Source organism: Ochotona curzoniae, unplaced genomic scaffold (assembly GCF_017591425.1).
Source record: "Ochotona curzoniae isolate NIBS_2020 unplaced genomic scaffold, NIBS_Ocur_1.0 contig_883, whole genome shotgun sequence".
Classification (NCBI taxonomy): domain Eukaryota; kingdom Metazoa; phylum Chordata; class Mammalia; order Lagomorpha; family Ochotonidae; genus Ochotona; species Ochotona curzoniae.
In genome coordinates, this window is record NW_024466599.1 from 17,214,928 (window position 1) to 17,230,325 (window position 15,398).

Here is a 15,398-nt window from a genome sequence, read left to right on the forward strand (position 1 = left end):
CCGGAGCTGAGCTGATCTGAAGCCAGGAGACAGAAGTTTCTTCTGGGTCTCACACACAGGTTCAGGGGCCCAATGCTTTGGGCTGTCCATTTTTTTTTTTAAATTACTATATTATTTTGGTAATCTTTACATAGTTAATTAGGGCACAAAGGGTCAAGGGCTACTAGAAAGTGGGTAAGACCATTGTTTTCACATTTTTTTTTCTGTACCTGGGGGTCAGGGGGACATCAAGGGAGAAGGCCCACCCAGCCTCCCACCCATCCCAGGTCCCTGATGTGGGGCGTACTCCAAGGGCACTGCGCAAACGGTTTTGATAGTTCAACAGTTCTGAATTGCTGCCCATCTTGCCATTTCAAGCACGGTGAGATCTCTCCAGAATCCACTGGCTGACATAGTCCACCTTAGAGTCTCTGTTTGCCCAGATTTCACATGGCTGGAGTAGATGACTGATTTATTCTGTCCTCCGTCCTCTGTTGTGGTACCAGGTGTCCTCTGCAGGCTCTGATGGACTGCCATATCCTCCGTGTGCCTGGACATGCTGTCAACTACTCCGTCTGAGCCTCTGAGGAAGCCCAGCTCTGACACATGCACTGTATGATCAGACCATGGAACCTGCACTTCTCTTCATGGTTGGGGTTCTGAGATCAGCAGTTTAGTTGGAGGGATCCCCAAAGAAACTTAGTCTGAGGTGATTCCAGACCTAATTCTTGTATGCGCATGCCAGTACAGGGTCCGGCACAGTCCGTCACCCCAATCAGCTTATGCACATGCTGGGTGGCTGCAATTGCTGGGTCAGTTCTGTTTCCAGCCCTGTCTTCCACACGAACCAATGGGTGTTGCAGTTCAGCCTGATTCTGCCCAGCGCACACTCGGGCCTCACACAAACCATTGGGAACCACCAGCAATAACCCCACCAGGCCTGCCCCCTGTTTGGGCTGTTCTTTTTTTTTTTTAAAGATTTATTTTTATTATTTTGTTATTGGAAAGGCGGATATACAGAGAGGAGAGACAGAGAGGAAGATCTTCCATCCGATGATTCACTCCCCAAGTGAGCGCAACGGGTCGATACTACGCCGATCCGAAGCCAGGAGCCTCTTCCGGGTCTCCCACGCGGGTGCAGGTTCCCAAAGCCTTGGGCCGTCCTCGACTGCTTTCCCAGGCCACAAGCAGGGAGCTGGAAGGGAAGCGGGGCTGCCGGGATTAGAACCGGCGCCCATATGGGATCCCGGGCGTGCAAGGCGAGGACCTTTAACCACTTGCGCCACCGCGCCGGGCCCTGTTTGGGCTGTTCTTGACTGCTTTCCAAGGCCTTAAGTAGGGAGCTGCATCAGAAGTAAAGCAGCTGGGATACAAACCGGCACCCATAGAGGATGCTGGAGAAAATTGGTCTTTTTGTTTGTTTGTTTTTTAGAATTTATTAATATTTTATTGTAAAGGCAGATATACAGAGAGGAGAGACAGAGAAAAAGATCTTCCGTCCATTGGTTCATCTCCCAGTGGCTGCAATGGCTGGAGCTGAGCCAATTTGAAGCCAGGAGCCAGGAGCTTCTTCTGGATCTCCCACACAAGTGCAGGGTCCCAAAGCTTCGGATCATCCTCTACTGCTTTTCCAGACTTTTTCAGGCCACAGGAAGGAAGCTGGATGGAAAGCAGAACAACTGGGATTAGAACCGATACACATATAGAATCCCAGCACATGCAAATCAAGGACTTTAGTCACTAGGCTACTGCGCCAGGTCTGAGAATGTCTTCTGAGCCACTGCACTGATCTCTCTTTTTTCTTCTTTTTTAAAGATTTGTTTATTTGAAAGGCAGAGTCACAGAGAGGGAGAGACCGCATCCCTCTGGTGGTTCACTTCCTAAGTGGTTGGGACAGCCGGGGCTCGGCCAGGTTGAATCCAGGAACCATGAACTCTGTCTGGGTCTCCCACATGGGGGTAAGGGTCTGAGCACTCGAGCCATCTTCCACTGTTCTCGCCAGGGAACTGGATCAGAAGTGGACCAACCAGGCTTTGAACCAGCTCCCCCGTGGGATGCCTGTGTTGCAGGCAGCAGCTTAACGCACAGCCTCACAGGCCTTTTCAATCCACAGTGAATGAATCCCCAGGGATGCGGGGTGACGTATTACCCTGGGGAGATGTGGCCGTGACCAGGATGGAGGTGGAGAGGGGGGAAGAAAAGGCTCCACAGGGCAGAACCCAGGTTCGCCTGCTCCTGGGCACAGGAGCTGTGAGCGGGAACATTAAGAAAGGTCAGGCAGCCTTGGCACTGCTGAGGGTCCCCCGCCACACCTGCCCCAGGGACCCATAGGCTGGGGTCCCTCTGCAGCCTCCCCCCGCCAACACCCCAACTCCATTCCCTGAAGCCAGCAGACAGCCCGGAGTTGGGGGGTGGCAAGGAGGGCGCTCAGTCCCTCTCTACCTCGGGGAAGGCTGTCTGTCTCTCACCAGGGAGGGACCTGCCTCTGTCCTTCTCTCCTAAGGCCCTGACCTCTGACCTCTGACCTGGTCATCAGGCAGGAGGATCCTCTGTCATCACCTGCTGACCAGCCACGCACTTCCTGCAGTCATAGTCGGAGAGAAGCAGGGCCGGTGGGTGAGGAGTTTTATTTTCTCCTATGAACAGTGAGCCCCTCTCCCCTCACACTGGGTCCTCTCCCCCCACTGCTTCCCTGCAAGGACAGGGGCCTGCTGGGGCTGTCCACCCTGGGGAGCCCAGCCAAAGCCTGCAGGCCTGCAAAGTGAGGAGCAGCAGCAGGAAATGACGAAGGCTCAGTTTCGTGTCCACCGGGTGTGGGAGCGGAGCTTCGGGCGGGGGACTCTCTCAGGCCTTCAGACCCTGCTGCAGGCCCGGGGTCCGGGACGGGCCAGCCGCCGGCTTTGCAGTGCAGGGTGGCACTTTCTGAGCCTTCACCAAGCTCACTCCTCTACTCCGGGAGAGCTAACCTACAACGGAAGTTAGGGGAGCACAAGGGGGTTGGACCACAGCGTCGCAGACAGCGGCACAGCAGCACAGTGGCTGCACCCGGGCGACCCCACAGGGCTGTACCCCCATATGCAGAGCTCCGGGTGGGGTGGCGGGGCTCGGCCTGTGCCTGCCCGCCCGCGCCGCCGTTGCGCCCCTCGGCCTCCAGGTGGCGCTGGCAGGGGGGCGGAGCGGGCGCTAGTCACTCGCGCTGGGGCGGGGCCTCGGAAGCGCTGACTTCTGATTGGCTGGGCTCCGTCTTGCTTCCCTTTCTCGTTCCCAGCAGGTCTTGGGGAAGGACCCAGGCCCTGCACAGTGGACAGGCGGGAGGGAGAGCCCAGAGGGGTGGGGTGGGTGGGTGGAGCGGGGGGCAGAGCTGGCTCTTCTGACACAGGTCCTCTGAGTGTGCTCACTCCTCAAGTCCTAATGTCATGTGATTGTTTTTTCCCTTATCAATAAAGTTTGGTGGGCCTTGTGGTACAGGTGGTCAGTGGCCGCTGTGGATACCTGTATCCCATACAGCCTCCCGCCACTGCACTTGGAGCTGGCCCACGTCCTTGGGTGTCTGCCACCCACGTGAGAGATCTGGCTCCTGGATTCCACCAGGCCCAGCCCTGGCTGTTGCAAGCCATCTGGACAGTGAACCAGCAGACAGATCTCTGCCACTCTGCTTCCCAAATACACTTTTTTTTTTTCAAAGTTTACTATGCTTCCAATTAGCTCAGTTTTCTATTTTTCATCCCTTTATATGATGCCTAGTAAACTGACACATCACAAGAATGGTGGAGTTGATAATGATTGCATTTGGTTTCTGTGGGGGTTAAGACTAGTTCTCATGGTTTTCCTTAGCCTTTGGATGCTGGAGGAGGTCCATGACCAGTCAAACCCTATTGGTGCATGCATTTTGTGTCATTTGCAAGTTGGACATTTGCTAAGCTTCCACTGTTGGACAGAATGGGGTTTGTGGGAGCAAGCCAGGCTCCCGCCTAGAAGGAGCTGGGGGTTGAGTGAGAGAGTCACAACCACGGACACTTTTCACACTCCTGGGGCACCAAAGGAGAAGTGGTCACAGGGGCTGGGGCTTGGAGGAAATGAGCTCAGCTCCCTGTGAACACAGCCCTGGGGCACCCAGGCCCGGGGGGGAGCTACACAGGTGAGCTGGTGGTTGGTGCCTCACCTGCTGTCTGGTGGGGGAAACAAAGGGTTGAAGAGCGTGTACATTCCAGAATATTCTCTCTGGCTGTCAACAGAAAGCCATTTTGGCAATTAGACGTGACAGGGGAATTGAAAACTTAGTTTCCCAGACAAGTTGGCAAAACAAACAAACAAACAAAAAAACAGAACCAGGGTGGCAAACAAAGCCTGGAGGTCCAGACGAAGAGGTGGGCTGCCAGGGTAGGGCAGGAAGAGACCGCGTGGGCAGACTGGGGCTGCATCGGTAGCACCAAAGTGCTTGGCCCAGGTGCCTTTGTCCCGTGGGCACATGACCTGCAGTGCCATGCACTATGGGGGCAAAAGCTTCCCTCTGCCTCTGCCTCAGGAGCCCCAGCTGACGATTTTTTTTTTTTTTTTTTTTTTTTTTTTTGTCGAGTGAACCGTGTGCTTTGCTGGTTCCCTTAAAAAGCTGCCAATCATGGTTCAGGGCCCGCCCCTGTGACTCACCCTGCACCTGCGCCAGGCAGAGCGGCTCCTGCCTCCTGATGTCATACAAGCCACACCAGCATCTCCTGCCCATCGTGCTGCCCAGGAAGTAGTTGCTGAATGAATGAACATTTCTTGAAGAAACACACACTGATTTTTTTAAAAAATTAAATATTTTGTTATCTGAAAGGCAGAGAGAAAGAGATCGTCTAGCTAACTTCCCAAATGGCTGCAACACCCGGGCTTGGCTAGACCAAAGCCAGCAGCCTGCAGCTCCATCCAGGTCTTCCACATGGGTGGCAGGAGACCAAGCACTAAAGCCATCTTCTGCAGCCTTTTCAGGCTCAGTAGCAGGGGGAGTTAGATCAGAAATGGAGCAGCTGGAGGCTCAAACCAGCACTCCAATATAGAATCTGCTGCACCATACTCCAGTCCTGGCAGACACTTTTTGCTCATGGGACCTGCCACATGCAGGGTAGAAGGGGCAGCAGCTCAAGCCTGGGCACCCTGGCCAGGCCCAGGGAGCCACCCATGGGGAGTCTTCGACAGTGCCAGGTACCCACACGCCATTGCTGCAGCCTGTGAGCTAGGAAGGGACTAGTGTGTCTTGATCTGCTGTCCTGTGGGAGGTGCAGGCACAGGGGTCAGAGGAAGGAGGGGACACAGGGGTCCAAGGATCGTTGCTGTGGGTCCAGCTCTGTGGACAGCAGCACCCTCCCTCCAGGCTGCTAGGTGGGCAGAGGAGCCCTGATGGCCAAGGTCTTGAGGAGCCCTTGGCTCTCTATGGGCTCTCCCGTGATGTTTGCCCTTGTCAGTTTCTTCTGCAGGTGGGCCTTCTCAGCACCAATCGCAAACCCAAACTGCGGTGAGTGGAACACCAAGCAGGGGTGAGTAGGGGTTAGGGCACCACTTAGAACACCTGCCTCCTGTACTGGAGTGCCTGGGTTGTGTCCCCGCCATTCCCTTTCCAATCCAGCTGCCTACTGCTGTGTGTGCTGGGATGCAGCAGGTAACGCTTCAGCCAGTTGGATCCAGCCAGCCCATGTGGGAGACCCCACAGAGCTCCAGCCAGCTGTTGCCAGCTCTGGGGAAATGGACACATGAATAAATGTTCCCTCCTCTTCCTCTCTGTCTCTCTGCTTCTCAAGTTACATGAAAAAAAAAAAATGTTTTTTCACAAAAACTCTACTTTGGGCCCAGCACGGTGGCTAGAGGCTAAAGCCCTCGCCTTTAATGCCCCGGGATCCCATATGGGCGCCAGTTCTGATCCTGGCAGCTCCACTTCCCATCCAGCTCCCTGCTTGTGGCCTGGGAAAGCAGTCGAGGACGGCCCAAAGCCTTGGAAGCATGCACCCGCATTGGAGACCTGGAGGAGGTTCCTGGCTCCTGGCTTCGTTGTGGTGCAGCATCGGCCATTGCAGTCACTTGGGGAGTGAATCATCAGACAGAAGATCTTCCTCTCTATCTCTCTTCCTCTCCGTATATCTCTGACTTTGCAATAAAAATAAATAAATCTTAAAAAACAAAACAAAACAAACAAACAAAACACCCCTCTACCTCATCTTCATTAAAATAACTCAAAGTGCAATCCTTGGTGCAGAGCCACTGGGCTCTGTCTACACAGTCACCAGGCCCATCTCTGGGGCTGGCCAGGAACTGCTTGCCCACTCTGTGGTGGTACCCACGGAGTGCCCAGTGCTGTGTCTCCTGGCCCCTTCTCCCTTGCGTCAAGCTGTGGGTGTTCCTGAGAGAGCTTACACCTCTCCTGGGTGTCCCTGAGTGGGAGACTCCTCCACAGCTGCTGTCACAGAACAAAAAGGTACTCTCAGGGAGCCGTGAGTACTGGATGGACAGTCCCCACAGCCAGGAGGCACCTGTAGGCAGGAACTTAACCTCACCTGGACATGCGCACATGTCGTTACAGGTGCTGGCTAGTCAGGTGTTATCCAGGAGGACAGGCTGTAGTTGGTGGCATTTGTTTATTTAGGGAAAAAAGTGGTAGGGACAGGCACTTGGTTCAGGGGCCAAGATGTAACCTGGAGGGCCTGGCACAATGGCTCAGTGGCTAAATCCTTCCCTTGCAAGCGCCAGGATCCCACATGGCTACCGGTTTGTGTCCTCCCTGCTCTAGTTCCCATCCGGCTCCCTGCATGTGGCCTGGGAAGGCAGCAGAGAATGGCCCAAGTCTTGGAACCCTGCACCCTCTCGGGAGATCTGGAAGAAACTCCTGGCTTCAGATCAGCTCAGGCTGTTGTGGCCATCTGGGGAGTGAACCTGTGGATGGAGGATCTCTCTTGTCTCTTCCTAATAATCTCACTAATTCTGGCTTTCAAGTCAAACAAATCTTAAAACAAAACAAAACAAAACAAAACAAAAAAAAACCCCGATAGAATGGTATTATTTGTAAACTTTGTTCAAATACCATCTTAGCATTTCACAAGTACAGATTAATAGGCAGAAATTTAATCTAAAATTGATGTGTGTGTGAGGTACAAGGAAACAGTCAGGGATCAGAATGGGTAAACGTGTCACTATACCCTCCACCAGCGGCCAACTCTAAACCCTCCCATGAGTAGTACCTTCAAGTCTCACTGGCAGCCAAGCCACTGCCCAGAATCGCTCCTGGCAGCCCACCATCCCTGCAGCCTATCAGAGTATCATTATAATAAAATTGGGGCCGGTACCACGTGTAGTAGGTTAAGCTTCAGCTTGTGGTGCCAGCATCCCATATGAGCAATTTTTTAGTCCAGACTGTTCCACTTCTGATACAGCTCCCTGCTGCTATACCTGGGAATGCAAAGGAAGAGGCCTAAGCCCTCGTGCTCCTGTACCCACATGGGAGACCTGGAAGAAGCTCCAGGAAGCTCCTGACTTTAGAGCAGCTCAGTTCTGGCTGTTGTGGCCATTTGGGGGGAGTGAACCAGTAGATGGAAGACCACTCTTTCTCTCTCTTTGTAACTGCCTTTCAAAAATAAATAAATAAATAAATAATAAATAAGGAAGCCTTTACACAATTTGCATGGCTGGCACTCCCACTGCCATCCTGCACCTGACATCATGACACCTCGGGACTTCCTAGAAAGGCCAGAAGCAGGGTCATCTACAGATTCCGGGAAGTCTCCACCCCTTCCTGGGAAACATCCAGGCCCCACCCTGTGCCTGCTGGTCACGGAGAGGATGACCCCAAACCTCAGTGAGGTTAGAGAGCACAACCCCTCCTCCCTTCCCTTTCTAATGCCTGGAGGAGTCTCCAAAGCTTTCTTGTGTCAGAGATGTGAGCCTGGATCCCTCAGGCCTGACATGGGCACTGGCATGGCTTGTTCATGAGGGTGGGGTTGGAGAACACAGCATTGCCCGTAGTGAGCAGGCAGGAACTTGCGGGGGCACACTGGCATGCTTGCTCCTGGGGGAGGCGTGCAGGACAATTGGGGCGGGGGGGACAGCACTGAAAGTTTGGGTGTCACTGTGACCACTCTGTCTCCTTTGCCACTTAAAGTCCCTGGGGCTGCCTGCTACAGTAGTAGCTGAGGGTCAGGTCTTCCAGGAACACCCCCATTTGGCAATTACCTATGCAAATGTTGCCTTGGTGGCTTAGTAAAGAAGTCCCGTCCTGCCATTTGCACGCAGCTCCGGGCTGGGGCTTTTGGCGTTGGAGTTCCCCTGGCCTTGGTTGACTTCAGAGACAGCACACTCCCTGTGCAGCTGACCAGGGCCGAGGAGATGCAGCCGGGACATAACAGAAGGGCACCAGCGTCTCCTTACAGACCCGTCCCTCCGCAGCGGCTGAGTGCAGTCGGGAAACCACCGGGCCTGCGGATGCTTTCTCTGGCCACGGTTTCTGGGGATGGGTACCCCCAGGAACAGGGTGGGTGCAGACCCTGAACTAGGCCACTGGGGGCAGGAGGCCTGGCCTCAGCAGCCCAACCCAGCCAGAACCCAATTCCCGTGCCCTAAGAGGCCACACATCTGTGTTTCCCTGTGAGAAAGACTGCCATTTGCAAACCATTGAATTATTTTCAAAATGCCTCTTGGGCCAAACCAAATAGGACTTCAGTCCCAGCTCTGTACTGCTCCCCAAATGAAGAGCCAGAGCAGTGAGCACACTGAGTGGGGCGTGCTTTCCACGGGCCTGCCCACAGCACCATGCTGGCCAAGGAGACGGTGCAGGAACAAGCACAATATTGGTGTGGGCCACTGGGCAACGCCACCCCCGGAGGCCTCAGCCCTTGTTGTCCACTCCCTCCCATATCCACCACAGCCAGCTGGGCTCCAACGCCCTCCTAGGCACAAGCCAGTGTTGGATTATCCCAGTGGATCTTTACTGCCCACTTTTTTTTTTTTTTAAAGATTTACTTATTTTGATTGGAAAGGCAAACTTACAGAGAGAAGAGACGAGAAGATCTTCCTTTCATCCAATGGTTCACTCCCCAAGTGGCTGCAACAGCTGGAGCTGAGCTGATTCGAAGCTAGGAGCCAGGAGCTTCTTTCGGGTCTCCCAAGAGGGTCCAGGGTTCCAAGGCCTTGGGCTACCCTCCATTATCCTCCCTTATCCTCCCAGGTCACAAGCAGGGAGCTGGATGGGAAGCGAAACAGCTGGGACATAAACCAGTACCCACATGGGATCCTGGCAGTTACAATGTGAGGATTTAGCCACTGGGTCTTCCTGCTGGAACCTGCTGCCCACTTTCAATTCTCTCCCTGCTGATGAGCATGGGAGAATAGTGGAGGATGGCTCAATTGTTTGGGTTCCTGCACCCACGTGGAAATCCTGGAAGAGACAGCTAGCTCCTGGCTTCAGCCTGATTTAGCCGTGGTTATTGTGGCCATCCAGGGAGTGAACCCGCAGATGGACAATCTATGTCTCCCGCTTTCTCTCTTCTACTCTGCCTTTCAAATAAACAATTTGGAGAACCCCCCCCACCAATAAAACTCCACAACCTCCTTTAGTATGCTTTCAAAAACATACAGACACTGAAGGAGCCCAGCAGGCAGGAGCCGGGAGGAGACCAGAACTCAACGGGGCTCTGCCGAAACAGCCTGGGATCCCGCCATGGGCAGGTGTGCTGGGAGAGAGGCTGGCTCGTGTGATGCATGTGTGGCTGCCATTGTTTCTCTTGAGGCTCCTCCCCTGTGTGGGGTGACTGGTAAGAAGCCCTTTCACAAGGACACTTCCCACCAGGGGCTACAGCATCTCTCTGGCTGTGGCCATGACATCCTGGACACAGCTGAGCTCCAGGACCTGGCATGCATTTCTGGGGAAGCCAGCAACAAGGGACTGGGGTTCATGAGCATGCAATATGTCTGTGTCTGTATTTCTTAGTTTTTGCAAGGGCCTTAAACAGAGAGGCTGGGCCAAGGGAAGAGGGTCCCCTCTATTTGGCCAGCTTGCTGCCTGGGCTGTCTCCCCTGGGGAGGGGTGTCCCTGGCAGAGGACAGGAGCATTGCAGTTGATGAGGAAGGGTGGGGTGTGTGCTCGGGGGGATGTGAGTGACCTGTGTGTTTTGACTTTGGGGACGTGTTCCAGCAGCTCTCAACTCTCCCACCCCCACCCCAGGCCCTGCTGCACACTGGCCGGTCACACCCCCTGTGCCAGCTCTCCCACCACTTCCATAGGAGGTCCCTGACTACCTGGATGCCTTAGCTAGCGCCTTCATTCTCTGATGCTCTCGCTCCTTGGGTTTGCCCCAACCCTTGTAGTGGGAACAACACAGCCCATAGGGCCGGTGGCAGAGCTCTAGCTGACCCCAGTGTGTGTGGAGTTAGGCAAGTTGAGGCTGTATTGGACAGGTGTCGCATCTGGGTGACCACTTCAAGACCTCCCAGGCCTGCCTTGCCAAGCTGGGGTGGGGCCTAGGGAACCCCCAGATGTTAAGCACAGTCTCTGTTTAGCAGGAGGCTGTTTTGCTTTAGGGAGTTCCTCTGTGAGAAGAGCTAAAACCAGAGTGGCCCCAGAAATGCTGGTCTCCCAAAGCGCTTAGCCACACAGGCAGCACCTCCCAGTGGCTGCCGACCAGCCTGCTTCCCTGGGCAAATTCCTTCCCTCCTTCAGCTGCCTCCTCTGGCTGTGGGAGTGGCACCTGGCAGGGATGTGCCTAAAGCAGTATCATGTGCGTGTATCAGCTAAGTCTGCCACCCAACCCTTTCCTCACTTGTTGGGTTCGGCTTCCCAGGACCAGACACATAGGCAGGGAGCATACCTCTTCATTCCATGGCAGGTGCCAGCTGGCTTTACTTTGGCCAGCACCGGGAGGGTGTGTGTGGACATGGTGGAGGGGACAGGGGATTAAGAACTGGAGATGGTGTCTTGCTGACGTTAATGTTGTACACACAGGGAGTTAATTTATCCTCCAAATCATGCTCCTCTTCAGGCCCACTCGGCTCCCTGCTCCTCCGACTCTGCAAGCTGAGCCAGGGGAGACCATGGAGAGCAGTTGGGTGGCGGAGTCAAGCTGACACAGGCGGCTGCACACCGCAGGCCTGTGTGAACTCAGCCAACGCAGCTGACCCTTCTGGGCCCGGCCCTTCAAAGAAGCGGGAGCCCCTTGGTGGAAGCTTTGTCGAGCAGATGACATTAAATAGATCACATATGTATGCACACCTGGCACACAGCAGGTGCTTGGCACGTGCTCACTCCCGCCTTTCAGAAGGAAACCCACCTGGCCCTGACCAGTCAGGGACTTGTGCCAGCCTGGCATACTGTGTCTCACTGAGCTGCTGTGTGTGTGTGTGATTGCACAGTTCTGGACTGTTCTGGATGTTTCCTGCATTGCTTCCCTCCTGTACATCTTTAAGCTGTTCTGTTCTCCAGCGTCTTAGGTGCCCGGACACTGGCCTCTTGGCACTGACTGTGGTTTCTGGGCTTCTAAGCCCTCCTCCCCCCTAGGTCCCCGCCCAGAGGGAGTTCCTGTCTTGGGTGTGCCGGCTTGAAAAGCTTTTAAGGGAGCCTGTGTGTGCACATGCAGCTGGAGGGAGACCTTGTCCAGGGAGGGGGGCAAAGACCCAACCTGCATCATAAAACGGGGGCAGGGCAGGAGTGGTGCGGGTGGGGAGTAGGCAAGGGGGTTGTGGGCCTCGTGGACAGAGGCCTCTGCAAACAGAACCCCTCAAGGACCCCTCCCAGCCCCACCCAGCTTTAAACCCCACAGTGTGCACAGTTTGCCTCCAGAGGCCCCTCAATGACCCCAATCCAATCTCCCCCCACCCCACACCCACTTGCCAGCAATGGCTGAAGGCAGGAAGATAAGCAGACTCCTTGAACCACATCAACTCGGGGGGGAAATTCCATCGCCCCCTTTGAGGTTGCAGTGAGCACTGTAAACTGGGCTGGGGTGAGGGTGGGACGTGGGGGCAGGGAGGGGTGGCCAGATAAGAGGGCCTCGCGGCCTGCGCCCCAGACCCCAGGGGAGGGCCACACACAGCCAGCCCCATCGCCTTGCTGACGGGGATTTCCTGGTGGAGACCAAAGGGGCGATGCAAGTAGGGTGCAGCGCAGAGCTAAGGAGCTGGGCTAGCACGTGCCTGGGGCACCCCCGCTCTGCCTCCTGCCTGCAGTCCAGGCTCCTGAGGCCAAGCCGTCTCTCACCTGCAGCTCCCCGCAGCCCAGTGGCTCTCACTTCCCCTTCCTGTTCTCTGTGCCTCCCCTCTACACCCCCTCCCCCGTTTCCTCCTCCCGGAGTGGAAGCAACTCAGCTCAGTCGGGGCTCCCAGGTGGGCTGGGTGATGAGGGGTGAGCCCAGCTTGGTCACTGGGGCAGTGAGAGGGCAGGGAACCCAGCAGTGAAACGGGCCTACAGAGGAAGGCATGTTCACCAGGCCGGCGTGTGTGTGTGTGTGTGTGTGTGTGTGTGTGTGTGTGTTTCCCTGGCTGCCCCAGCAGGCAGCCCAAGCCATGTCTGCTGACAGAGCTGTGGGCACTGTCCTCCAGGGGAAGCCCAGGACTGGGCTCCCAGGTCCACAAGAATAGGGTTGTGAGTGTGTGTGTGGGGGGACTTCAGGCAGCAGTGCACAAGGCCTGGTGAATCTGGGCATCTTTTACGGGATTCTGGAATGTGCCCATAGCAGCGCAGACAGCTCTGTGGCATGGGAGTTAGGCCAGGCTGCAAAGCCCCGGGGGACAGGCTGGCATCAGGCTGGCATCAGGCTGGCCATGGAGCTGTCTCCCCCAGTGCAGGGGCAGGTGCATAGCTGAAAGCCTGATTCCCTGAAAGTGCATGCCCAGGCAGAGGCTGCACTGGGTTTTTGGGCATACAGCTGTGCATACACTGGGACCTCCCCGTGCCCCTCTCTGAAACTGGGATGTGTGGGGGGGAGGTTTGCACCTGTTCTGTCACCCTTGGGCCCCTGCAAGGCAGGCCTGGCAACCCAGCTGGGGAGGGTAGCAATGGTGGCAGGAACAGGACAGGTTTTCCGGCTACTTGGCTAAGGACTTGAAGCTGCCAATGAATGGTAATGAACTCTGGTAGCCAGCACTGAACCAGCCTTAGAGTCTGCAGGGTGATCCCCACTGACTCACAGCTCGGAAGGCCCATCCCTACCCCCACCTCCCACCTCAGTTCTGAGCAACTAGGCTAGCCCACGGCCTTCCCTGCCTTGGCGCAGCTGGCCTGAGGTTGAGGTCCGAGAACTGTCCATTTTCACCAGGCCCGCCCCTAGATCTGTATGAACCAAGCTTGAGCCTGCACCTTGCAGGCCCCGGATCACAGCGGCCGGGAGACCTGGGGGAATGATGGCCACACCTGCAGCCCTGGTGCCTTCTCTCGGCTCCCTGGAGGGTGCTGTTGTGGGGTCAGTGTGTTAAGGTTGCCCCCTCACTGTCCCTGGTGAGCCCTGGCTCTCCTCCCTGGCCTTCCTTCAAGAATTCCTTCCTTCTGGTTAGGGCCTGCTGGTCTGGTGCCCATTTTCTTCGTTTCATGGTCCCAGCCGTGAGCCCTGGCACTGGTGGCAGGGTGAGAGTGGGAGGATGGCTCTGGTGTGCTCTACCTGCTTGTACACATCTTCGCTCGCCTACAGAGGCCTGACTTCCCAGGCTGAGGGTGCAGAGAAAGCCTGGGGATCCCTGGACCTGCAGTTGGGCCCCGGCGTCTCCAGGAATCGTCCTCTCTCTGACCTGGAACACCTGTGGGAGATGGTGCTGCAGGTGAGCAGCTTAGCTGGAGCCTGCATCGTCCCTGTGGAAGATTCCATCTGCCTCCTAGGGAAAGTGTCTCCATGAGAAGCTGCACCTGGCGGGTGGGGGGCAGGTGCCTGTCACACAGCATCTCCAGAGCCAGGCAGGGCACTAGCAGCCCACCCCTGGGGCACTAGCCCTCTAGATCTGTCACTGACGCTGCCCTTGGGCACCTCTGGCTGCTGTTCTCTCTTACATGATGTCACCCCACCTGCACAACTCTGCTGTTGCCGGACTGCAGGGACCGACAGAGGCTCAGTGTAAGAGTCCTTGCCAAGATGTGGGACCTGGGACCTGAGATCCTCCCTCCTCTTCCTCTGGTGCAGAGTGTGGGTGCTGACCACTCTCCTCCTGCCCCAACAGTTCAGCCTGTTCTCACGGCGTGGTGCACTGGCCCTCAGGGTGCCCATGCCACCTGCGAGCTGCTGACAACCGCAGCTGCTCGAGCTGGAGGCAAGGCCAGGCCATGGACTGTGTTCACAGGCCCAGCCTCAAGCTTGGCAGAGCCCTTGCCCACCCAAGCACCTGAGAACCTCGTTTTACACGTTTCCTAAGGTGCTCAGCATTTGTTGCTATCTTGCAGCCTTCCAGGGAAGATCCACCTGCCTCCCACACTCCAGCATGGCCCCTGGTCACACAGCAAAGTCAAGTGACAGGATTTGGGGTCTATCGAATGAGACGTCCACAGAGCCTCTTTTCCAATAAGGTGCAATGGGAATTCATTTGGCTCTAGGCATCGCCATAGCAACAGCCAGGGACCACAGGAGTGAGCGAGTGATGCAGCAGAGGAGTCCTTGAAGGGTCTTGGCTAACAGGTGCAAAGCGCTGACCCACCCCTAGGGGGAGGGGGCTGGGATCCTGGGATCAGGGTTCAAGGGGCCCATGCTGCTTCCAGGACTGGGACACACTTAGTAGCTGCCCGGGGTCTCACAGAATGGCAGCCTCATCCCTGACATTCAGGGGGATGCTAACAGGACATGCATGCCACGAGGTGTGTGTGCACTGTGGCTGCAAACGCCGGGGCCTCAGCCCACTGGGTACCTATCCAGAACACACAGGCACCACACTCACCATGTGGGCCAGGAACTCTGAGTCTGTTTAGAGAGAGTGGACACGGATGCTACCCCTGTGCAAGAGAGGCTGTCAAGGAAGGCTGTGGACACGGTCGAGGGTGCAGAGTGCCACTCATGTGACCAGGAGACCATGCCCATTGAACTTCCTGACCCAGAGCCAGAGAAGTCAAGGTTTGGGAGGCAGGTGATTTGCAACTCCCAAACGCGGATGAGCTTTGGTCACCACCTTTCTTCCTTCCAAAGCCCTTGCTGGTCCTTTGGGTGCCTCTTCCTGGCCTCTGTGAGCGCCTCAGCCCGGAGGGGTACTTCCCTGGGGTACTGCAGGAGAGGGAGCAGGTAGATGGCCCTGAGAGGAAGACTTAGAGCCGTGGCCTCCCGCTGGCCGCTGCTCTAGGTCTCCTGAGGGGTTGGGGATTAGACTCCATCCTTGCGGACCCCTTCTGGGGGTGGGGCAAAGGACGAGGGTCTGCAGAGTGAAGAGGAGTCGGGGGACGCGCGGGAAACCGGCTGCAAGGCCTCTCACTTCATTCCAGCCACTGCCCTTTATAAATATTT